The sequence below is a fragment of the Bufo gargarizans genome, chromosome 3, assembly GCF_014858855.1.
Source record: "Bufo gargarizans isolate SCDJY-AF-19 chromosome 3, ASM1485885v1, whole genome shotgun sequence".
Taxonomy (NCBI): Eukaryota; Metazoa; Chordata; class Amphibia; order Anura; family Bufonidae; genus Bufo; species Bufo gargarizans.
The window spans coordinates 346624689-346652078 of NC_058082.1; positions in this window are offsets into that span (position 1 = coordinate 346624689).

Consider the following 27390-nt stretch of genomic DNA (forward strand, 5'->3'; position numbering starts at 1 on the left):
TTTGCTTAAACTTCTAAGCTATGCACATCCCCCAAAAATAAAATGACATTCCCAAAATGATACAAACATGAAGTAGACATATGGGGAATGTAAAGTCATCAACATTTTTGGGGGTATTACTATGTATTACAGATAGAGAAACTGAAACTTTGAAATTTGCTAATTTTTCCAACATTTTTGGTAAATTTGGTATTTTTTTGTGCAAAAAAATTAACTTTTTTGACCCAATTTTAGCAGTGTCATGAAGTACAATATGTGAAAAGGCCTGGGTAAGTAAAAGCGTTTTAAAGTTATCAGCACTTAAAGTAACACTGGTCAGATTGGCAAAGTCCTTAAGTGAAATAGAGCTGAGTCCTTAAGGGGTTAAAGGCACTTAGGGGACATTTCAAGACTTCCATGTCTTTACCTTGAGGTGCAGCCAACATGAGCTAGGGCCTTGACCTGGCAATAATTATCCTATATGACAACTGTGGAGATTTAGTAACGGGCTGGTCATTCAAATAAGGTACTCTAGTTTACTCTTTATTTATGTAAAGGGTTTGGCATGCACCTTTTATAGCTGTCGAGTGCTTGGTTAACAATAATTTCTAGGATCCTTAATATACATACACACTTAGCCAAGCTTTTATTTGTTCTTAGTAGAGAAGGGAACATGCCACTGACAGACATTTAACATTGTGATTTATCTCCCATAAGAACAGAGTGAGGAGCTGATTGCGGGTTCTGTATGAAATGGTAAAATAGTGAACTTTTCTGGTATTTTGTACGTACTATTTCAGCAAGCTTCCAACTCAAGAACTGAAAGGTATCTGTTCTGTTATAGCTCTAATGTTCTTTTGGAGTTGTCTATGTGAGCCTTCAGTTTTTTTTTTTCTACATCCAATTTTCCTTATTCTCTCTCTGCAAAGTAGTAGCCACCTTGATATGAAATCTTCAGTTTCTTGTCAATCTGCTGCATGATATGGCCTTCATGAACAAAACAATATTCTTTGTTGTAAAAGTTGTTTTATTAGGTCATATTTGCAGCGTCCCACATATGTGTGTAAAAGGGACGCTTTAAACATCTGCCTATTTTTCTATGTATTTGCAATGTATGGTACTTCCTAATATAAGGCTGGCATTGTCATTACACCCATTTTCCTCTAGTGGTGGCTTGCGCCACATAGTTTATATAGCTTGGGGTGTGTTAATAAAGTTAGTTAAAGTGAAGTAGTGTATTTTAGTGAGAGAGGAAAGCAAGTATATGGAGGAGAGAAACAGGCCTTATCCACTATGTAGCTGCAATTTCTTTCCTCTGGGACCTGATCAATCCTGGAGAGGACAAACTAAGAGTATTTACAGCAGCTTAGCACTGGACAGTAAGTCTACGTCTAAATATGAAGCAAGCCTAGTGAATGTTAAAGCTGAATCCAGCCAATGGACTTCACAAGCACAAGTGACCAAGAGTAACTTTCCAAGTTCCTAGACACAGCTGAATGACCAAGGCACCAAGTTCTCCTTATTCACTAGAATCCTTCCAGGATATAGTGAACCTGAATACTTTAGAAGAGCATCCTGCAAATAATGTCGCAGAGAGTTTGCCTGCCACGAGGGAGAAACACCCTTATTGGATAGCTCAAGATAAGTAGAAAGCAGAATATTTAGTACCAGAGTGCTATAGTTTGGACTTAGAATAATTACAGATATCTTGCCTGTAAAGTGTTAGCCTTAAAGAGAACTCCTCAACTGACAATTGCCTAAACCTGATAAAAGGAATACTACTGAGCCTATTTTTCTATGAGTCATCACTCATTCTATACAAATGAACTGTATCTGTGCTGACTTCCTGAGGACAATAGATTCAGTAAATGTTCAACTGTTTGATTACAACTGCCTCCTCATCATTTCCACTACAACTCAACATTTGCACCTTACGGTGCTGACATCACGAACAAAGGGGCCCAGCCACCAAAGCACCTTAAACACCTATACTATTAAGGGCACCTCAACTTCCATCTGGCTGGTGTGCCCTGCAATGGAGAGTTCCCCAGAGGATTTAGTGCTGTCTTCCCATCCACTGCACTGCCGACCCAGGGAGGCTCTAACCGTGAGTAAATTAACTACTACCCCCATCGGCCCACCGTAGCTTCATGTGTCGCCCCTGCGGTCTGGCACACTGCATAGAATTGACAGCACAAACAAGATACAAAACCCTTTGCGCCTTACCCGAACAGTATATGAACAGGATCAAATCCTTTGTGCCTTATGAGAATAAGCCCCACTTGTTTACTTGAGAGACTGTATATGTGCTTTAATATAGTAGAACTTTAAACATCTTTATTGAGCTGAAGAAGTGTTTTTGTGGATTGCAAACTGCATGGGAATAACATACAAGAACCCCTCTGCAGATCACAGTATCAAAAGTGGAAAAATCACATGTTCCTGTGTCACTGTTTTTATTTTTTTTAATCAGATCTTTTTTGTATTAGAAGGATTAATCAACCGTACAGTATCAAACAATGAGCAAGCATTGTGCATTTCAAATAATGAGTACAGAAAACTTCCATAACACACCATATATGATACAGTCAGGAATCACAATTATATGATAGCATAACTATCTTAAACCCCTCCCCTCCTCCATTCCCCCCCTACCTCCCTCCCCTCCCATCCTCCATTCCCCCCCTACCTCCCTCCCCTCCTGTGTCACTGTTTGCTGTCAGTGAATAGACTGTCATTCTTGAACCTAAAATGGCCACAGGAGGCCTTCTGATAATTTGCTGTGCCATTACTTTGATCTACGCCCTGCTAGCGGCTGGAAAATTGAGGTACACCCCCTTCAGAGCGGAAAAATCTATTGCGCCACCCCTTTATGCAAAGTAATTGATAATGTGCTTTCCACCTCTGTTGTATCGTCCCAACAATGTTGGTGCCTCCCCTTTGCAAAGCGGACCCAGCGGGAGGGTTGCACACCAGAAGAGCATAATGTACGTGCGCACGCTGAGCATGTCAGTAGACGCAGCTGTTAAAGATGTGTGAATTTTATTCTATATTTTTGTATATCTAGGATTGTAATGAGTTAACTTTTTCTTCTCCAAGTGCCCACCCACCCCTCTTTGTTTCAAGACTGGAGAAGAGAGGGGGGGGCATAGAGCTGTGCTGTGAGAAGTGTCTGATTTCTCATCCTTGTACAGGTGCCCCAACAAGGGAGGTATATAGATAGTGAAGGAGTGCATAAGCCAATTATATGGCTCGATGATATGTATATATTATTCACTGCCTATAGAGAAGCACCTCTTTGAAGTGTCACATATGACATATGCAGTATTATTGTTAGAATAGAAGCCATTACAAAATGGCGATTGTAACCAGATGTTTACATTAGTTCACATTCCAAAGTAGGGCCCAGTGCGCAGCTGCTGGTGTATTATCTCCTCTCTCTTATCTCTTCTTCCTTTCTGACCAATGAAACAATGTTTAAGCCTCAGTGAGGACTGCCCTCTTCTGAAGATGTATATACGCTTACCCCATGTAATAAAAGTTAGAGATTGCATTGACCATCTATGTGTCAGCGTCTAGTCTCTTAGCCACGCCTGGATATTAACCTCTGGGGGGGGTACATTAATTTGGAGAACCAGAGTGCATCTCTAATGCCCTAATTTAGGGCGGCTTTATCACAGCACATGCTGAGAAGAGAGATGCCATGGAAAGAGACCGCATGGCTGAAGAAGAGCTAGCATCGGGAGCTGTACCTGAGGGAGCGGGGAGTGCCCACTCTACTGTGCAGATGATGACCTGTGCGCCCATCACCCCGGAGTTGGAGGCTCGCATCCGGGACCTTTTGGACCGACATTGGAGGAAGCACAGTGTGGACCCACTGCCCAGACCGCTTACTACTGCAAGTCAGGGCACCCCTGAACAGTGTATCGCACCCAATGTAGCCGAAAGTTCCCGTCCGGACCAGGTTGCGCATGATCTTATGTTGCCAGCTGCTTACCATACAGAGTTCTGGTCTAAACTGTCGGCTGAAATTAAAACGGCACGGCTATCCAGAATGCATAATTGCAAGCTATACAATGAGGATATTACTTGAAAACTGTTGGAGGAGCCCGTGGACAACTTCTCAGTACCCGTGAGAATGTTGGCCCAGGTTCTCTCATTCTGCAAAGAATGCGGAATTGGCTTCATACGTGATTTGGAAACCAACAGAGACTATTATGGAAATCGCAGGTCTGTTAAGCGTAAGGAGCTCCCCAGTTGGCTCCACAGCCTGTATGCCAATGAGATTGTAGAATTCACCCCCGCAGAGGGCACACGTGGCCCGTATGCCACAGCAGTGATTCGCCCGGGACAACTATGTAATTAGGGGAATATAAAAGATCCCGAAGCCTGGGAACCTGATGAGGATCGAGAGGTTGAAGAGGAAGAGGAGCTAGAACCAGAGCCTCCTGCTACCTCTGTGAGGCCAGATGCGAGATACTCACCCCGTTTTGTATCAAGCCAGAACCAGTACGCTACTGGATTTGCGGGCACTAATATTTTATGGCAGCCCGTCATTCCCATGCGAGACCCAAAAGTCCACTCTACGGTGAAACAGCGAACGCCCTAAGGCCAAACCAGAGTCAGCACTTACAGAAAGAGCAAGTACTCGATTTTTGCAGCAGTTCACTATTCCACATCCTGCTTACCCTCAAGAAATGAGGCTGTCTACATCTTATGCTACCAAGGTCATCCCTGTCACTACCTTAAGACCAATGGCCACAGTCATACCAACTCCTGTGGAGAATGGTTGGGCCGGAACCCTGAATGCAGAAATCAGAGGAAAATCCTTCAATCTTTGACGAGGTGATGAAGCATTTACACCTCCCCATTGTACCCACCAAACGCCTGACTGAAGGTGTTGGGGAAACATCATCCTCTGACTCTTGGGAATCCGGGAGATCATTACCTACAGATGTTCCATCTAGTCCGGAACCCTATGATTAAATAGGCTGGCTAGTCATTAAAAAATTAAGACAAAATGGAGCAGGAGCCACTGTTGAGGTAGGAGTTCTATGTTCACTCTCCAGTTGGAACTCCCTCTCTTTATTCAAAAGGACTCCAATAAAAGGACTCCACTACTGCACCTTTGTTTGCGCCCAATTTTATTCACCTTTTACCCCCTTCTCAGGTTGTCTGAGACTTTAACTTGCAACGTTACAGGAACTGTACCCAGAAATACATTTTTCTGTGCATTATCCTATGTAATACACAGCCTCTTAATTTTGGAACTGAAACCTATTGGATTAAAAATTATTTATACCCCAAATCAGGGATGGACTTTGTCTCAAGACTATGTCACATGGACTGCATTGCCCTAAATGTGAGATCTCCGCCCATTTTTTCCTTGTCAAGTAAAGAAGAAGAACAACGCCCATTATCCCTTTTTGCTATCTTGTGCAATAATATGCAATACCTTTATGCACCTGAATTAACTTGAAAATGTGAAATATGCTAAATGTATATGTGATAAGTTGCCTAATCTTTATTATTGTGCATAACCCTTTTTATTACAGGAGGTTATCAAAGTGTCATAATAGTATATTGCATTGACTATATGCATATTTGTGTGTGTGTGGAGTGTATTTGATGTATTTCAGGTGACGGCGTAAACATCAACAACTTTTATCAATGCAAACGTCGAGGATGACTTATCTTTTAGCAGTGGTGTATGCAGCATCCCACATATGTGTGTAAAAGGGACACTTTAAACATCTGCCTATTTATCTAATCTATTTGCAATGTATGGTACTTCCTTATATCAGGCTGGCATTGTCATTACACCCATTTTCCCCTAGGTGGTGCTTGCGCCACATAGTATATATAGCTGGGGGGAGATATAGCTGGGGTGTTAAGAAAGTTAGTTGAAGTGAAGTAGTGTATTGTATTGAGAGAGGAAAGCAAGTATATTGAGGAGAGAAACAGGCCTTATCCACTATGTAGCTACAATTTCTTTCCTCTGGGACCTGATCAATCCTGGAGAGGACAAACTAAGAGTAGTTGCAGCAGCTTAGCACTGGACAGTAAGTCTACGTCTAAATATGAAGCAAGCTTCATGGACTTCACAAGCACAAGTGACCAAGAGTAACTTTCCAAGTTCTTAGACACAGCTGGATGACCAAGGCACCAAGTTGTCCTTATTCACTAGAAGCCTTCCCGGATATAGTGAACCTGAATACTTCAGGAGAGCATCCTGCAAATAATGTTGCAGAGAGTTTGCCTGCCACGAGGGAAAAACGCCCTTATTGGATAGCTCAAGATAAGTAGAAAACAGCATATTTAGTACCAGAGTGCTATAGCTTGGCCTCACGTTTAGCCTCACGTGTTGCCCCTGCAATCTGACACGCTTAATATTGACCAGTTCTGCAGGGTACCCCCTGAACCTTCCAATTCTTCTTATGCTTGTCCAAAGTCAAGTAGCTGGCATCATGGCCTCACTTTTCTATTATCCTGAGAACACACCACTCATTATTCCCTCCACTTTTTCAGTCCCCCTTCCTCAGGTCCTATTTAACTGTGAAGGCAATTTTTTCTTCACATATTTCTTATGCATTTCTGTTTTTTAATTAATTCTTATTTAAAAAAAAAAAAAAAAAAAAAAAGATGGCAGCAGCAACAATAAAAAATATAGATAGCAAGAGAATGTTATTTATAGTACGCAAATAGCATGGGTGTGCCAATTTTCTACCTGGATCCAGATGCTGAGCTAAATGCCCCTAACTTTTTTTTTTGCCATGCATGAATCAGATAATTTCTGGCACCTAATATGCACACGTTTAAAAGAGAAACATTTGTAGCTCTTCTATTTTGTTTAGAGTTGGTGCCAAAACTTAAAGGAATTTGATACATATCACCTCAATTCTGTATGCCTGACCTTCTTATTATGTAGAGAACTTGACCCCCTCTGCCTAATTGGAGATCAATACTTAAAGGGGTTTTCCCATCTCAGACAATGGGAGCATATCATCAGTATATGCCCCCATTGTCTTATCGTAAACTGAGCCGGCAAATTGAAGGAGGGCACATCGTACATGCGAGGCTGGCCTCCATCCATTTCTATGGGGCCGCAAAAAATAGCCGAGTGCTGGCTCGGTTATTTCTATTGGCCCCTTTGAAGTGAATGGAAGCGGTTGTCATGCAAGCGCGGTGTGCTACCATTCATTTCTCACCCAGAGGTGGGACTGGCACCTATCAGACAATGGGGCATATACTAGTGATGTGCCCCCATTGTCTGAGATGGGAATGACCCTTTAATTACCCCTTTAATTTCAAATAAACTGAATTTTCTTTCTTGTAATCTGTTTCCACATGTTGTTTAACAGAGAAAACTCATGCACGTGTACATCTTTACTGGATAATTTTCCAAAATGGCTGTGACTTATTTTAAATTCACAAGTAAGTAGTATTAATTGCCACTTTATCACAGATATCAATGCAGGAATAGAACATGTCTTGATGAGCACAAAACATAATAACTCCCATCATGCCTTCCTTTTACGAGGAACTTATGGTGGTTTAATAATAATCTGTTATGATTATTTTTTTTTGGGGGGGGGGGGTCAAATATAAGTGAATGGGGTCTGTTACTAATTGTCTACTGGAAATCCAATTTAGCACAGTTGTCATCGCTCTGTTATAAATGGTGGCCACAATGGTAGCGTGTACAGAGTGCTGAAACGTTGTTTTATGACTTATAGCGTCTACAGAGCCTTAGTTTTCCCCCCCTGTTTCTGTTGTTCAGAGGGAGGACCATGAAATGACAAAGACAGCTGGGGGCCCATGCTGCACAGCTCAACATTAGACAGATACTGTACAAGCCCACAAAGATCACACAGAAAGTACGTATGATGTGCACATAACGTGCACTACATATTTTTAGCATATGTAGTGCATATGTTGCTTACATTTTAGATTTGTGTCATGCAGGTGCCACTTGGCTGTCCTCCAGCTATAGAAGCCCGGATGTATTTGCAAACATTTGCACCTCCTATTTATAGGACCTTCCTTTCCTAAGAAAGCACTTGGATGGCTAGCTGTGCTTTACTTTGACCTTTGCTTCTCCTTGTAGCAACTACCAGCATAGTTATTTATATTGTAACAGATACATGATAGTGTGTTGTGCCAAGTTAAAGGAGTTACCTCACGAATTTAAAACTCTTTCACACACTTTTCTTATCTGGAGAACTTTCCTTCCTTTCTATGGGTGGGCAGTAGCTCACATGAGAAAATCTTGCATCTTTCACGATGCATTGCAATTAGCATTTGTTAATCCCTTCCTCCCATGCATAGAAAATAGTCCCTTAATAGATCCCCAGAGATACATAAGGTATGTAATGTCCCACAGTTCACTTCTCTATTGTCTAGAGTGAGATATAGTGTCAAGGATGAAGTTGCAGATAGCTGGAACTTATAAATAAACAACCGACTGGCTTGATCTCACACTAAGGAGCATGTAGGTGAGCCCTATAAAACCCTAAGAGCTCTCCCTGACTGCTATGCACATGCAAGGGTCTCAATGGTAGACGATTGCATGCCCACGTACCTAAGACTGTGTGACACCTGAAAACCCTATAATAGAGAGGGGACATGACCACGGCTCCCTGCACTTAATACGGACGGACTCAGGGTCACCTCGAATCAAGCCAGCAAGGAAACACAATAAAGGAAAAGACTTATCTGAGCAAACAGCAGCAGCAGCCTCCAGCAGTGAACACTTCATCCAGGAAGTAGTATAAACCGCAAAGTGAGGCAGTATGGGGGGGAATATAAAGGAAGACGATTAGTCTAAAGAGGTGACACCTGGCAGAAGGAAAGGAGATGACAAAGTGAAACCAAAACAAAGAACATCATACAAGAGGTAGAGAAGAAAGTCTGCCAGACCTTCTCACAGAACTGGCGGTGACATATAGCTATATATTTAAAAGTAGGGATGAATGAATAAAAGGTGTTTGGACCACCTAACCTGTTCCACTATGTAATCCTTATGCTGGCACTGAGAGGAGACCATAGGAGCAGGGGTGCTGCTGACCACGTTAGTCTACCACTGAGTGCAGAAGAGGGTGGACCAGAAGGATAAATAGCAGAGGGTGCTACAAAAGCGGAACATGCAATGTTAATATAAAAAAAAAAAAAACACAGCACTTTCATTGCATGGATTTGTAATTTGCAATACCCTCTGTTGACCACTCCCTTCTGTTGTAAACTCTCTCATCTCTTGGCATCACTGACCTGGCACTCTCCTGGATCACATCATACCTCACAGACCGGATGTTTAGCGTCTCCCACTCCTGCACCACCTCCTCGTCTCATTCCCTCTCTGTTAGTGTCCCGCAAGGCTCTGTCCTAGGACCCCTGCTCTTCTCTATCTACACTTTTGGCCTTGGACAGCTCATAGAGTCCCATGGGTTTCAGTATCACTCCTACGCTGACGACACACAAATCTACCTCTCTGGTCCAGACATCACCACCTTACTTACTAAAACACTTTATCCAGCTCACCTTCCTGCTCAATTGTATTCACCCGACTCCTGGAACCTGTGAGGTGTGTCCTCTTTGCAATCAGCAGAAACTTGGAAAGAACTGGTTCCGGATACAAATGGAGATCCTCTTTAAAACTTTCTTTTTATTCAATATTCCATTTACAGCAGACTGTCACTTGGCACACAAAACAAGTTGACGCGTTTTGGGTACAAGACCCTTAGTCGTAACGACTAAGGGTCTTGTACCCGAAACGCGTCAACTTGTTTTGTGTGCCAAGTGACAGTCTGCTGTAAATGGAAAATTGAATAAAAAGGAAGTTTTAAAGAGGATCTCCATTTGTATCCGGAACCATTTCTTTCCAAGTTTCTGCTGATCACCACCTTACTATCAAGAATCCCACAATGTCTTTCTTCTTTATCATCCTTCTTCGCCTCTCGCTTTCTAAAACTTAACATGGATAAGACAGAATTCATAATCTTTCCCCCATCTTGTTCAACCCCCCCAACAGACCTATCTATCATGATCAATGGCTGCACACTCTCCCCAGTCAACAAAACCCGCTGCCTTGGAGTGACCTTGGATTCTGCCCTTTCCTTCCGACCCCACATCCAAGCCCTTTCCACCACCTGCCGCCTCCAACTCAAAAACATCTCCCGCATCCGTGCTTTCCTTAACTTTGAATCTGCAAAAATGCTTGTTCATGCCCTCATTATCTCCCGCCTAGACTACTGCAACATTCTCCTCTGTGGCCTTCCATCTAGCGCTCTCGCACCCCTCCCCTCCAATCTATCCTCAACTCTGCTGCCCGACTAATTTACCTCTCACCCTATTACGCCTCTGCCTCTCCCCTCACTGGCGCCCCATTGCCCAACGAATTCACTTCAAAGTACTAACAAATACATACAAGGCCGTCCAAACCCTGTCCCCTCCCTACATCTCTGAGCTACTTTCCGGATACATCCCCACACGCACTCTCCGATCCTCACAAGACCTCCTTCTCTCCTCTCCTCTTATTGCCTCTTCCCACAATTGACTCCAAGATTTCTCCTGTGCATCCCCAATACTCTGGAACTCGCTACCCCAACATATCAGACTCTCACCTACAGTAGAATCCTTCAAAAGAAACCTGAAAACCCACCTCTTCAGACAAGCCTACAACTAGTGACCCTGCTGCCTCTATACCGCCATGACCAACTTAACCCGCACCTACTGTGTCCTTCTCCCATACCATGTAGATTGTAAGCCCTCACGGGCAGGGCCCTCTCTCCTTCTGTACCAGTTTGTAACTCATCTTGTTTATGATTAGTGCAATTGTCTGTATTATGTATGTGCACCCCTTATCATATGTACAGCGCTATGGAATGAATGGCGCTTTAATAGTAAATAATAATACCCTATTCATTGCATTGGAATACTTTTCATGGGATAACTCCTTTAATGGAACACAATATAGAAAAAGGGAGGTCGGTATTTATTTAAATTGATGTTTTGTTTATCTTGGCATACCTTGAAACAGGCAAAAAGGACACAAATGTAGATCCTTAAAATTCTGATTAGATAACTACAGTACTAATATGTATTTGTGTCCAAGGTGTATGATATATGATTTCTAGTCTTTGAAATCAATCGACATCAGAGTACATACACTGTATGGACAAAAGTACTGGGATGCCTACACATTACAGAGTACAAGAGCTTTTATGCCATCCCATTCTAAATCCACAGGCATCAATATTGAGTTGCCCCCCTATTTTGCACCTAAGATAGCTTCTACTCTTCTGGGAAGGCTTTCTACAAGATTTTGGAGTATGTCTGTGAGAATTATTTTACCATTCATCCTCAAGAGAATTTGTGAAGTCAGAGGCTGATGTTGGACAAGAGGCCCTGGATCTTGGTATGCCGAAGCTTAAGATTTCCCTTCACTGGAACTATGGCCTAGGCCAGAGGTGGTGAACTGTTTAGAGGTCGTGTGCCCAAACTGCAACCCAAAACCCACTTAATTATTGCAGTGCCAACATGGCAATTTATCCTGAATACCACGGTCCAATAAGGTATATCTTCCATATACTTTATAATTTAGTTATAATAGCCTTCCTACATTCAGTGCGCCCTGCGCTGATGAATGGCAGGAAAAGTCTAAGGCATATTGGCACACTTTAGACTTTTTCCAGGGTGTGGGTGCCCACAGAGAGGGCTACGAGTGCTGCCTCTGGCACCCATGCCATAGGTTCGGCCTAGGCCAACCCCTGAAACAACCCCACAGCATTATCCCTCCTCCATCAAACTTTACAGTTGGCTCAATGCAGTCTGGCATTGGCTCAATGACGTTTGGCATTGCACCTTGTGATGTAAGCTTTGCCATGGAAAGTCATGCCATAAAGCTCCTGGTGCCCAGTTTGTTGCTGATGTTAATGCCAGATAAGGTTATGGAGTCAGCAGAGTGCTGGAGACGTTTATGCACTATGCACCCCAGCACTCGGCTACTTTATGTGGTTTGCCACTTTATTGCTGAGTTGCTGTGGTTGCTAGATACATCCATTTTGTAACAATACCGCTCACTGTTGAAATGTGTAAGGGGGAAGAAATTCACAAACTGACTTGTTGCAGCGGTGGCATCCTATTATGGTACCATGCTCGAATGAAACCCCTCAATTCAATGAGTAAGATGTGTGTCCCAATACTTTTGTCTACATAGTGTAGAACTGTAACACAGAGCAGTCATTGACAGAGCACAGGCAATGTTTAGTGCTTTAGAAATCCAGAAAAAAACTGTTGAGTTGACATGCAAATTCAGAACTAATCCAATGTACACAATGGTTATGTGATTCACCACTGAGGCTGAGCAGCAACAAACTGGCCGTTTAGTACGGTCCGTGATAGAACACAGCCAGATCAATGACACATATATTAAACTATGAAAACAGGTTGACCGGCTCCTCTAACGAAGAGAGACCACATTCTATCAGATTGGCTGGAATGATCAGTCTTCATGGCTCAAGAATAAAACATACCGTAGTTCTGTAAATCATGGAAACACATCATTCTGGGCAAACGGAGAGTGGTAACAGCTGCTCCTTTTGTAGTAAGAGGCCAGTAAGATTATCCATGGGCCGTTTTAGGTTGTCTGATAATTCTGTGCTCATTTCTCTTATTAAAAAAATAGACATATTGGTTCAGGATTGTGGGTCATGTCCTATGTTGCATCAACTATAAAAGCCTTGCTAACATGTAAGTCTTGATTTACAGCATCCTGACCCCGTGTATGAGATGCTGTCGTTACGCTGGCTGTTCTTAATGGAAAGGACTTACTCTTAAACAGTTGCTGTATCCCAGGAACAAATTATGTAAAATTGTTTTGGAGCGAGTTACATAGTTAAACCACAAAGAACTACATTTGCGGCTTGGGTGCTCATACAGAAACAGCAATGGATATACTAAGCAGAGATCCATGTTGACATAAGTTTGGATGAATTACACAAAGAAAGGAGTGCGACCACATCCAATTTTTTAAAGATTAAAAAATACCATTTTATTTATATCACAATAAAAAGACATGTATTATAGTACATAAGTATGTGTACACAGGGGAAATTCACAGATGTAAATCACCCCTTCATGGAGGGGGTGGTAATTAAAGCTGCAGACAAGGGTGGGAATATCGTAGTGTGGCCAACAGAAATGTATGAACAACAAGCATTGAAATTGCTTAAAGATAAAAACTGCTACAGAGTGTTACCCGATAATCCCCTTGTTTGTTTTCAAAAAAAATTAGAAACAATCCTGGACATGGCAGTAGAAAAGGATATTATTTCTAAGAAGATTAAGGACAGCCTCACGACCCAACATGCAAAAGTTGCAACTTTCTACATTATTCCAAAAATCCACAAGAGTAGAATAGATCCACCAGGACGGCCAATTGTTGCAGGTAATGACAGCCTCAGTGAAAATATCTGTAGGTTTGTTGATTTTTACCTGCAGCAATTGGTCGTTTGTCTCCCTTCCTTTGTACAGGACACCACAGCTGTTCTGAACAGACTTGAGGGAATACAGCTTACCGAGGGGATGTTCCTAGTAACTGCAGACGTTGAATCTCTTTATACGTGTATACGCCATGAGGACGGATTGCGTGCCACGGCAAATTTTCTAAAAAGTAATAATCTGGAACCTTCTCTGAATCTGTTATTGTTGCAATTATTGGATTTCATTTTACATCACAATTTCTTCGTCTTCAAAGACAAATTTTATTTACAGACACAAGGCGTTGCGATGGGGGCCACATGTGCCCCATCGTACGCTAATTTGTTTTTGGGAGCTTGGGAGAGAGAGATCTTCCATGGTGGCCCCCCTGAACATGTCGACAGAGTCCATAATTGGATTCGATATATCGACGATATACTGTTCATATGGGAGGGCACCATGGAAGATCTCAATACATTTATGAGTATGTTGAACAACAATATGTCTAACATCAAGCTCTCCTTCAAAGCAGGACGTGCAATCGATTTCTTGGATATTAAGATCACAGCTGATGATAAAGGAAAACTGCAAACAGAAATATACAGGAAAACAACTGCAGTCAATTCTTTACTACATGCCAACTCAGCGCATCCGAGATCCACAATTGATGGAATACCTAAAGGTCAGTTTATACGCCTTAAAAGAATATGCTCAAACGAGATAAACTACCTGGAGGAATCTGAAAAACTAAAAAATCGGTTTAAAGAAAGAGGATATAGCAACAGACAGATCAGAAAGGGTGTCCAATTAGCGAAGGGACGCAAAAGAGAACAACTATTATGTCCAAATAAGGAGAAAGAAACTGGGGAGATGGCATCCACTACTAATCAGGATATAAGGTTTATTACAAACTATAATAATCAGTGGAAACAGCTATATGAAATTCTAAATAAACATTGGAATATTCTTAAGACGGATACTAAACTGAGCAACTGTATTTCAGAGAAACCTCTTTTAACGGCAAGACGTTCTAAGAACTTAAAAGACACAATAGTACGCAGCCACTATATATCAGGGCGCAAAATAAATGATCAAACCCTGATTAAGGGGTCCTATCCATGTGGCGCCTGCAAAGCATGCGCTAACATGGATAGGTCAACTCAGTTTACAGATTCCGATAAAAGTAGAATTTATGAGATCAGAGAATACATCTCTTGCATGTCTACTGGCATCATTTATTATGCGACCTGTCCATGTAATAAGATCTACATTGGCCTGACCACAAGGGAGTTCCGCAAAAGAGTAAGAGAACATGTGCGGGACATTGAAAAAGCTAAAGAAATTGTGGATTTGAATGATTTGAAAACCCTCCCTAAACATTTCAAAATCCATCACTCAAGTAATCCAATTGGACTGAGGTTTAGAGGAATTGACAGAGTACACTTGGGGATTAGAGGGGGCAATTACAGTAAAATCCTAGCCCAGATCGAGACCAGATGGATTTTCAGATTAAAAACTCTGACCCCCAAGGGACTGAACGAAAGCTTTGGCTTCGGCTCCTTCCTCTGAACAGTGACATCATTTCAGGGGTGGATATGGGATTTATTTACCCATCTCTTTTTAAATATTTTGTTGTCATATGATATGTATAATGTGTATACTAATTTTTGTGTTACATAATTTCTTTCAGTTTGCCGACTCACCATAAAAATTGATGCATGCCGTGTTCTGCGCGTCATTTGGATCCTGATACACCATCTAACGAATTAGGCCTTATTTTTGCCGTAAATTGAGATCCTTCTGGTTTTCTTACATATGTATCATATTTGTAGTATTTTTACCATACTTGTTCATGTGTGTATAATTCCATATTATTTAGGAGTTTTAACAATGTATACAACATCATTTATAGGCACTAATTGTAGATGGCTAGATGATATTAACATGATAGATTCAGTATGTTCTGGATTAATCTATTTATCTCATTGATTAAGCCGCAATAATTTTGCAATGCACCATTAATTGTAGGGAATAATCTGTTTTTTGAGTTATAAATTGTAAATCATGAGTATATATTGATATAAAATTTTTTTTTATGATCTAAGATTATTATGCACTTGCACTTTAAATTATGATATAGATATATTAATTATAGAGTATGATTCAGGACTATGAACTTTTCACTAGTTAAAGTATAATAAGCAGTAGCACTTTATATCTACATTTATTTATTATTTTTTCGATAGTCACTCTTATTTATGAATTAAAAATTGGAGCATATATAGTAATATGAATTTTTCATGTTATGCACTTGCACTTGGTTTTCATTAGAATATGATAATGGTTGTAATATTATTGATCCTATAAGCATTTGTCAACCATTTATCATACAATAGTGTATTGCTGTAGACACATGGATATGGGTGATCACCAGTGCTGTGATACATATTAGTTACTTGTGCGCATGGTCGTTCGATCTGCTGGTCCACTTCGGCACTTTCTCTCATGTGTAGGCCTGATGGAGGCGATGGCGATCTGACTGATCGCCCTCCCCGCTATCGGCCTCAGGGGAAGGGCGGAAGTATAGTGATGCGGCGGATGCGGACTGACCATGCGCCGCTATAGTGACGCAATGATCACGTGATGCATCACATGATCGCAAGTTCAGCACCTGATTGGTGAGCGGCTACTTTTTAATCTGTTTCCTGTCCCCTGTTTTTTAACTCCTCCTGAGGAAGCAACTATACGCGAAACGCGCGTTGAGGAGCCATTTTCACCCGTTCAGCAGCCCCTGCATTCCGGTATGTAATAACAGCCATGCTGTGCACCTCTCGGCTCTGTTTAAATCTGTAGATCAAGGCCGCAGTAGTGAGGCACATTATCCATACCGATAGCATGTGCACAGTTTAACTATTAGCCCTATTTTCATATCCCCTCCATGTGATCTGCATGGGAGCTCCCAGAGAGTATTATATAAGGAGGTGTATTTTGGCGCAAATTTAGTGCTATGGGTCTGCTGAAGGGGTGATTTACATCTGTGAATTTCCCCTGTGTACACATACTTATGTACTATAATACATGTCTTTTTATTGTGATATAAATAAAATGGTATTTTTTAATCTTTAAAAAATTGGATGTGGTCGCACTCCTTTCTTTGTGTAATTTATCTATTTTGAAGAGTGTACCCCTTGAGCTAAAGGCCATTGATGGTATTATAAGTTTGGATGACACAACTCCAACTAGGCCTTTGCTGATCCAAAGATATTTTAATAGTCAGTCCATTTTCTAAAATTTGAACATGAAATCTGTACACCATCTGAGGTGATTTATTTGCAGACCTAAGCTGATTCATGTATGCATATTAAATTATTTTTAGTATTCCTATTATATATAATCGTAATTGTAGCACCTAATAGATAAGTGCATCAGGTTTTCCTGAAATTGAAGGAACATTTTCTTTAGGGCCCTATTACACTTCCCGAAGTTTCGGCAGGATAAGCGTTGATTGATGATAAACACGTCCATCGGCGCTTGTTTGCCTCATCCTATTACACAGGCCGATACAAAGTGAATGTGGGAGAAATAATCGCCACCACAGTCGTTCCTCCCTCATTCAGTTCTATTGATTTCCAGCAGCAGATCCCTGATTACACAGGGAGATGTGCTGTTGATAATCATGCACCTTTCATTCTGATAAAAGATGCAAACCAGCCGATAAACAAATGTTTCCTCATTTATTGACCGATGGGCCAATTATTGGAACTAGCATTCCAGTATATTAGGCCTGAGCAGTAGGTCTGAGGCTATGTGGCCTTACTCTGATTATTAACTCAAGAGCACTGACAGTATATCAGGCGTATATGACAAAGAGCATTAGAGATTGTACTTATACACCTGATATACTGTCAGTGCTCTTGGTCTGACGCTGAGTTAATAATCAGAGTAGGGTCACATAACCTCAGACCTACTGCTCAGGGAACTAGATTGTGTAAAACATTATTGTACCAATGAAATGGATTCAAGATAATTACCAAAAAGTTTTTGGAAAGGAATTATCCAGGAGGACTGATAGATACAGGATTTTAGGGTATTCAAAATTAAGGTATTCAGCAGAAGGTTAAATAGAATTTTAAAAGGAGAAATAAAATTGATTTACTTTTTGTTACAATATATTTTAATTAGCGATGGTAGATTCGTATTCGTCCTTTTTGGACAAATTTGAATCTTTTTTGTGTTTACAGTAAATATAATGAGTTCCCAATCACATGATGTAAGGTTTAATGTATTTCCCCTGCTGTGACTAAAGCCGGGCACTAGTAAAGTGTAACTATAGGAGTCTTGTGCATGTGCCATTACTGTAAGAAGCGGCACATGCTGAACTGTGTTAAAGAACGAATCCAAACCCAGCGCAATCCATAATGAATCCAGGTTCAGATTTGTTCTTTTATACTGTTGGACATGCGCTGCTACTATAGCAATGGCGTATGCGCAAGACTCCCATAGTCTCGCGTTACTAGCGGCCTTGTTCATTCCGACGCATACAGCATAGTGTCTCCGGCAATTATGTGTCAGCAAGGTATAGTGTCAGCAAGGTATGACATTTTGGGATATAGAAATTGTAACAGGGTGGTGACAGGAAGGATTACAGCAATAAATTGAATAAGAGGAAGGACTTTAGGTTTTTCAGTTACAGTAACTAATTCTTCAGGGGCTAAACATTGAATTTAAGATGAAATGTTTTTTTTTAAATGAGTGGGAGATTAGCTCTATTGATTCACCATTAGTACGGCATATAGACATCACCAGGAGCACCAACTTTGTTCATGCTGCGCCATTTGTATACCACACTTTATCATATTACATTATTTCATATGTTCCAGTTTTTATGTTATTGGTTTATGCATTCTGGTATTGTTTACTAATTTAGGGGAGGTCAACTATTAGTTTCTGCAGTGTGCCAGTGACATATGTGATATATTTATACACTCAAGGTTTGTGTGTGGGGAGTAGGGAGTTAACTGGCTAGTAACAATTGTTAGGTGGGCTGACTCCATCTTTCCTCTTGTGAGAAGAAGTGTGGTGCGTTGGCTAAAAGACTATAAGCAACAAGAAGCTGAGTGAGCTGAAGATCTAAACTGAACGTAAGAAGCAGAGGTACAGTATATGTGCCAGCCCCTGAGGAAAAGAACTACTGATATAACAGAAGGTTTAGCAGCCTTACAAGGAGAGTGCTGAAAAATATAATCCAGTGACGGTAATGCTTGTGGTAATGCCTGTTTTGGACTTCACTGCATTGTGGTTTGGATGATAAGCTTTAGGTCCCCTACTATATTAAAGTACAGACTGACCATTTGTTTAGACTAGAGAGATTGCACCCCACTGAGGGTCTAAAGATAGAGAAAGTGTACCCTGGATCAGAGAGATTGTAAAGGGTGGAGAGAAAGAGACTCAGAGGGGACTAGTATACTGCCTACCCTTCCATACACAGTGGCGTAACTATTGGGGAAGCAGGGGAAGCGGCTGCTTCGGGGCCCGGGCTGACAAGGGGACCAGCCGCCCAGGAGCAGTGTCTCAAACAACTTAACATACAGTCTTAGATCCAGGCTGGGCCCGGCCCCTTCACATACTGTGCGTTGACCGTTACGTTTACCCGCGCCCGGCCTGTTGTCCATCATCCGTTCATTAAAAGAGGGCCGCCCACTCCATCCCACCCCATAGATTGATTTCTTACTGGCACTGCCAGACAGTGCCTGCAAAGTGCACGGCGTCGCCAGCTAGAGAAAAGTATAAGCCGAAAAGGCGAAGTGCACTATGCTAATTAACCCGCCCACCAAGTTCCTCACCTAAAGAAGGATGGAGAGACAGGCGGGAGAAGCAGTGCGGCAGGCAAAAGGAGCAGCGCACATCACTTGGCTTTTCAGGTATGTGTGCACTGCCTGTGACCCCTGGCCCTTGCCTGCACCCCCCTCCCCGGCTCTTACCTCGCCCTCCCTCCTCCTCATGCCCAGAACTTGGCTGCAGGCATATTAACAAAAAATATTCTCTAAGGATGAAAAGTTTTTGTATTCATTAAGGCGGCAAGAAATAGAAAATCATCTTCCAAAGGACAATGCTTAGTTAAAGCCCTGCTTATTCCCGGTAACATCTGCAGCTAGATGTCGTCGACTGGGTTCAATTTGTAGTTTAGTTGGTTCAATGTGTTGGTGTGGTCACTGCTGGTCATTACAGAAAGTATGTGACATTCACCCCACCAGGATGTTTAGCATTCCTTCTGAATTGTCACCTGAATATTTAAATCATGTTGATATGGAAAATCTGAAGCATGCACTTTCCAAACAGACATGATTCATGGTGCAGAAGAATGTGATCTTTACTTTTGCTCTCTACACATTTCCCAATTTGCTAAGTTGCGTATATTCTACAGGACTACAGATGTAGCATGGGTAACACACACACTCTTAACTCAAATTTCCTAACTCATCGCGTTATGCTTGCAGACATTAATGTTGGGAAGTTTGTGATTCCCCCCTCCCCTGCATGGTCTGCAGTGGGTTATCTCCTTTTTCTGTATACTAATACCCAGCCTGGGTAATTCACCCTTTTTCCCCTGAAGATGACCATGTGTTCTCTCCTTCCTATCTACATTCTGATACAACACACCCTATGACATCTGCCCTCTCTGAAGGCTTGAATACTATCCTCCCTCTCAGCACTCTGATCCGCCATGTACAGCATCCTCCCTGATGCTATCTCTAACACTGAGAGAACGGAGGGAATGGTGTGCTCAGGAAGGGTGCACTGCAGGGGCATAAGTACAGTCCTATGAGCCCCAGGACAAATTTTGTACATGGATTGGAACTGTTCACTTTGCCTTTTCTTCCCCATCTGCCTAAGACCACCAGAGTTTTCCACGACTCTCAGTAGTTTTATCCTTGTCTAGGCCCCATTCAATGGTAATGTCCCCTTTGTACCTCCATATAACAGTAATGTTCCCCTTTGCGCCTCTATATAATAATGCCCCCTTTATGCCAAACTAATGTCCTCCTTAGGCTAGTTTTACACTAGAGCTAAAATGTTCTTACAGGTTGTTCCAGCAGAGGAACAGCCTGCCAGAGTTCATCGCATCCAGCATAGCTGGAAATGGCCGAAGCACTGCCAGGCCCCATCGACTATAATGGGACCTGCAGTGTCCCACTCAGTGATGGTCGTGGGGCCTTGTATAATTTTAGTATGCCTATCTAATGTATTTCTGTATATAGCTGTAATTCCTCATAACAGGCTGTTAGTGTCATTACCTTTATTCACCCCTAGGTGGTGCTGGAACCACATCTTAGGGTGTGCCAAGGCAGTGGAGAAGGAAGGAAGTTAGCTGGGAGAAGGGAGGAAGTTGATGGAGGTGTGGAACAGCACACGCAGGGGCGTAACGATCGCGGTCGCAGGGAGTGCGACTGCGACCGGGCCCGGCGGGGGGAGGGGCCCGCTGTACTAACATGTAATGAAGCGCTGTGACGGGGCCCAGCATGAAGTACAGTGACAATGCCGGGCCCCCATCAGGGCGCTCCATTACATGTTTAATATGAAGCAAGGTGGGGGAGGTTTGCGCAGAGGGGGGGAGGAGGAAGAGGGGGGACGCGCGCACTCACTCACTCACATACAGTCCGCCCGGCATTTCTTGTCACTGCCAGGCTGTATCCAGATCATCAGTGAAGCAGGAGCTCTAGAGCTCCCTCTGCTGGCCGCACATCGCGCTGCTGGCTGTGGGAGGAGCTCTGAAGGCCCGGGAAACTGCCTTCAGCACAGCCAGCAGTGCCATGTGAGTGTGGCAGCGCAACACCAGGGAAGAGGGTAAGTATGTGTTTTTTTATTTTCTTTTCCTAACACTGCAGACTGGGGGCAAAGGGGAAGGGGGTTGATGGGCACAACTAGAGTGAGGGGGCACAAAAGTGGGCATCTCTACTGAGGGGGCACCTAATATGTCATAACTACTGTGAGGGGGGCACATATAAAGGCATAACTATGAGGGGGCACATATATCAACTACTGTGAGGGGGGCACATAATCTAGCATAACCACTGTGAGGGGCACATATGTGGGCATATTTAATGTGAGGGGCACATAATCTGGCATAACCACTGTAGGGGGGCACATATCTGGTCATAACTACTGTGAGGGGCACATAATCTGGCATAACTACTGTGAGGGGTAACATATCTGGCCATATCCACTGTGAGGGGCACATATCTGGGCATAACCACTGTGAGCGGGCACATATCTGGGCAAACCCCTGTGAGCGGGCACATATCTGGGCATATCCACTGTGAGGGGGAACTTATCAGTGACATTAGTACTGTGTGGTTGCACTTAGGGGAAATGTCCTAAATTACCCTGCTATACATTGGCATAGCTCAGTCTACCAGGCCAGCACAGCGCCCCCTGCTGGTAGTTTCATAGGGGCAGTCACCATCCCTTCCTTATGTGATTATTCTTTTTTTCTCTATCACCACAGAAACCTTGTTCTGGATCCAGCGGACATCACGCCGACGCCAGAGACACCCTGGATGAGGTAGGACCAGATTTTATTAGGACTGGGTGAGTGTAGCCATGCATTGGGCTTAGGGCTCTTTAACACGAGCGGATCCCGTGTGGCTAAACTGCTGTGTGAAAGAAAGCCAAGCCCCGCTCCGGACAGCAGAGACACTGAGTAGTAACATGATTGATAATGCTCTTTGCCTCTCTGTGATCGTTTTGCTACAAAATCACGGTGACAACTTTATCTCATTGTGATTTTGTAGTAAAAAGGTCACAGAGAGGCACGGAGCTGTCTCTGCTGTCCGGAATGGGGCTTGGCTCTCATTCACGCAGCGGACTAGCCGCACGGGAAAGAGCCCTTAGTAAGAAATTCTGCCGCTTCTTTGTATAAATGGGGGGGGGGGGCCCCGATCCAAAGTTTGCACTGGGGCCCATAACACTCTAGTTATGCCACTGAGCACACGTCCAGTATGTAGCTGCCACTTTAGCCCCCTGGCTATGGTCAAGCTGAGGGAGTGTGGACAAATTCCTTACAGCTACCTAGCACAGACCAGAGAGCGAATGCATGGATATAGAGAAAGTCTGGCGGAGATGGAAGCAGCATTAGCTTATGGACTCCACAGCACCAGTGACCGGGAGAAGCCTAAAAGCACCTGGACACAGCTGGATGACTAGGCGCAAAGTTGTCTATTACCACATGCCTCTATGGACATTGTGGAACAGAGTTTATGAAAGCCTCCTGTACAAATAATGGAGCAGAGGATTTTTTCGTGCCGTTAGGGAGACCGCCGTGTGGATTGCTAATTACAAGTTAGAAGTTATTATATCCAGTACCTGGCTGCTAGAGTGTGGACATAGTGTAGACAAATATAAGATGGAATCTCTCCCACCTGTTAGAAAGGAAACTCTGCAAGCTACATTTGCCAAGCCTGTTACAAGGATTACAGCTGAGCCAATATTTGGATTATTACTTTTGCTATATAGATGAACTGTACTATTCTGAGATAATTGATCAAGTAAAAGTTACGTGGTTCACAACCATTGACTCCTCATCTTTTCTACCACCTTCTTTTGCACCTAATAGTGCTGGCGTCACGAACACCAGGGACCCTGCCTCCACAGCACCTTAAACCATTCCACCAAGGGCACCTCAACCACCATCTGGCGGGAACTGGTGCTGTCCTTCCAATCACTGCACACCGGCCCAGGGAGCTCTACAGAGCAGTGAGTAAACAACTACTACCCCTAGCGGCCCACCGTAGCTCACATCATGCCCCTGCAGTCCGGTCGCTGCAGACCCAGCAGGGATCTGACCTGTTTCCGGCCTTAGAGGCTTGAAGATCTGTGTAAAACGACTGCTGCCTTATGTTATACCTCACGTCCTGTTACCCACTGGAGTTTTAATCTTGGAATAAAGTTTTGATTTAAGGTGAGTGCCGCATACTGTGTATCTCTTTGCACCTACGGTATTTAAAAAGTTGTTTTATTTATCATTCAGGTAGCAAATGAACTATAAAAATGTTTCAGTGCAAAGGTGTCCATCATCTTTAAGTTCTGTTCGCGTAAGGTGTATTCACAAGCAGAAATCCCTGTGTCAGTGCGCTGTGTCCGTGTGTGTGTTACCAGTTTTGCACTTGGCATGCGCGGCGGGGCATCCAATCAGGACACATCGCTCCACATGGACACAGCGCTCCACACAAGTACCCCTGCAGGGTATCAGCAGCCTGACTGCCCATAGATACCACCGAGACCCTATAGGCAGGTCACAGCTCCCCCGCCGTCCGCTCCTCTCTCGGCTCACCAACCGCATAGCCACCTTCGCCGCACAGACCTATGGGATTTGAAGTCCTGATGAGCAGCCGTGAAGGAGATGCAGAGTGCGCAGCACCCCCCCTTTTCAGAATGGCAGAGCGGCAGTGGGGTAGAGTGTTAGCTGTAATGTCCAGCTAACACTCTGATTGAAACGGCCGACACCATTTAACCCCTTCCATGCCGTGGTCCTTAGGGACCGCTGTATGGAGGGGCTAACCATCGGGTCGCTGCTCGGCTGTGGTAGCGGCCGATGCTTGAAGGGTAAACTGAGGGAGGGAGCTCCCTCCCCCATCGGGTCGCTGCGCTGTGGCAGCGTCCCGGCGATTACCATGGCAACCGGACGCCTTCACAGGCATCCGGCTTGCTGTGGTATATCTAAGCAATGTAAAAAAATAGTGAAAAAAGTGGGGGAAAAAAACAACTTTCTATATCCACACATAATTGGTTAAAAATGTAAAAAATAAAAAAAAACACTAAACATGTTTGGTACTGCCACGTCCGTAAGGACCTGATCTATAAAAGGATAATGTTACTTTTACCGCATGGTGAACACCATAAAAAGAAAAAAGAAAAACTATGATGGAATTGCAATTTTGCCCACCGCACTTCCCCAAAAATTGTATAAAAAGTGATAGAAAAAGTCATATGTATCCAAAATTAGCACCAATTAAAACATGACTTCATCCCACAAAAAGTGAGCCCCTACATAAGCCAATCGTTGAAAAAATACAAAAACTATGGCTTTCAGAAAATAGAGACAGCATTAGACGGTTAAAAATAAAAATAATAACACCTTTATTTGTCTGTTATTAAAAAGTATCAACAAAGACAACCCATAAAAGGGAACAAAACAGGCAAACAAATGGAGGGGTAAAACTTCTGCCAGCAATGGGTGCCTATATATGATCGCACCACTATCACTTGTTGGTCAGAAGTACGTATCTGCTGAGGGCCAGCTAGAGAATAGCGTACATTGACTCCAATGCTCTTGGGTCTAATGACAGCTAGATCCGTAACCCCTCCACACAAGAGTAGGGATGAGCGAACTCGAACTGTATAGTTCGGGTTCGTACCGAATTTTGGGGTGTCCGTGACACGGACCCGAACCCGGACATTTTCGTAAAAGTCCGGGTTCGGGTTCGGTGTTCGTCGCTTTCTTGGCGCGTTTGTGACGCTTTCTTGGCGCTTTTTGAAAGGCTGCAAAGCAGCCAATCAACAAGCGTCATACTACTTGCCCCAAGAGGCCGTCACAGCCATGCCTACTATTGGCATGGCTGTGATTGGCCAGAGCACCATGTGACCCAGCCTCTATTTAAGCTGGAGTCACATAGCGCCGCCCGTCACTCTGCTCTGATTAGCGTAGGGAGAGGTTGCGGCTGCGACAGTAGGGCGAGATTAGGCAGATTAACTTCTCCAAAGGACTTGATTAATCGATCGATCTGCAGCTGTGCATCATTGAGCTGCTGAAATTCAATTGCTCACTGTTTTTAGGCTGCCCAGACCGTTTGTCAGTCACTTTTTTCTGGGGTGATCGGCGGCCATTTTGTGTCTTGTGCGGTGCTGCGACCAAGTGCATCCAAGCTGCGACCAAGTGCATTTAACCCTCAATGGTGTGGTTGTTTTTTGGCTAAAGCCTACATCAGGGTGAAGCTGTCACACCAAGTGCATTTAACCAGCAATAGTCTGTTTATTTTTTGGCCATATACTACATCAGGGGCAAGCTGCGCCTGTCACCAAGTGCATTTAACCCTCAATGGTGTGGTTGTTTTTTGGCTAAAGCCTACATCAGGGTGAAGCTGTCACACCAAGTGCATTTAACCAGCAATAGTCTGTTAATTTTTTGGCCATATAATAAATCAGGGGCAAGCTGCGCCCGTCACCAAGTGCATTTAACCAGCAATAGTCTGTTCATTTTTTGGCCATATACTACATCAGGGGCAAGCTGCGCCCGTCACCAAGTGCATTTAACCCTCAGTAGTGTGGTTGGTCAAGCTGTCACACCAAGTGCATTTAACCAGCAACAGTCTGTTCATTTTTTGGCCATATACTACATCAGGGGCAAGCTGCGCCCGTCACCAAGTGCATTTAACCCTCAGTAGTGTGGTTGGTCAAGCTGTCACACCAAGTGCATTTAACCAGCAATAGTCTGTTCATTTTTTGGCCATATACTACATCAGGGACAAGCTGCGCCTGTCACCAAGTGCATTTAACCCTCAATGGTGTGGTTGTTTTTTGGCTAAAGCCTACATCAGGGTGAAGCTGTCACACCAAGTGCATTTAACCAGCAATAGTCTGTTAATTTTTTGGCCATATACTAAATCAGGGGCAAGCTGCGCCCGTCACCAAGTGCATTTAACCAGCAATAGTCTGTTCATTTTTTGGCCATATACTACATCAGGGGCAAGCTGCGCCCGTCACCAAGTGCATTTAACCCTCAGTAGTGTGGTTGGTCAAGCTGTCACACCAAGTGCATTTAACCAGCAATAGTCTGTTCATTTTTTGGCCATATACTACATCAGGGGCAAGCTGCGCCCGTCACCAAGTGCATTTAACCCTCAGTAGTGTGGTTGGTCAAGCTGTCACACCAAGTGCATTTAACCAGCAATAGTCTGTTCATTTTTTGGCCATATACTACATCAGGGGCAAGCTGCGCCTGTCACCAAGTGCATTTAACCCTCAATGGTGTGGTTGTTTTTTGGCTAAAGCCTACATCAGGGTGAAGCTGTCACACCAAGTGCATTTAACCCTCAATGGTGTGGTTGTTTTTTGGCTAAAGCCTACATCAGGGTGAAGCTGTCACACCAAGTGCTTTTAACCAGCAATAGTCTGTTCATTTTTTGGCCATATACTACATCAGGGGCAAGCTGCGCCCGTCACCAAGTGCATTTAACCCTCAGTAGTGTGGTTGGTCAAGCTGTCACACCAAGTGCATTTAACCAGCAATAGTGTGGTTATTTTTTGGCCATATCCCAGTCTAATTCTGTCACTAAATCCATACCGGTCACCCAGCGCCTAAATACTAGGCCTCAAATTTATATCCCGCTAAATCTGTCGTTACCGCTGTACTGTTGTGGATGGGCAAGTTATTTAGTGTCCGTCAAAGCACATTTTTTGTTCTGGGTTGAAATACAATTCCCAATTTAGCAATTTCATAATTTAGTGGTTTCTGCTATATCAGAGCTATTTGAAATCTATCCCTAAAAGGGTATATAATATTCAAGGTGCACATAGGGTCATTCAGAATAACTTCACACACACGCTACTGTGCATTTGCAAGTCTAATTCTGTTAGTAAATCCATACCGGTCACCCAGCGCCTAAATACTAGGCCTCAAATTTATATCCCGCTAAATCTGTCGTTACCGCTGTACTGTTGTGGATGGGCAAGTTATTTAGTGTCCGTCAAAGCACATTTTTTGTTCTGGGTTGAAATACAATTCCCAATTTAGCAATTTCATAATTTAGTGGTTTCTGCTATATCAGAGCTATTTGAAATCTATCCCTAAAAGGGTATATAATATTCAAGGTGCACATAGGGTCATTCAGAATAACTTCACACACACGCTACTGTGCATTTCCAAGTCTAATTCTGTCA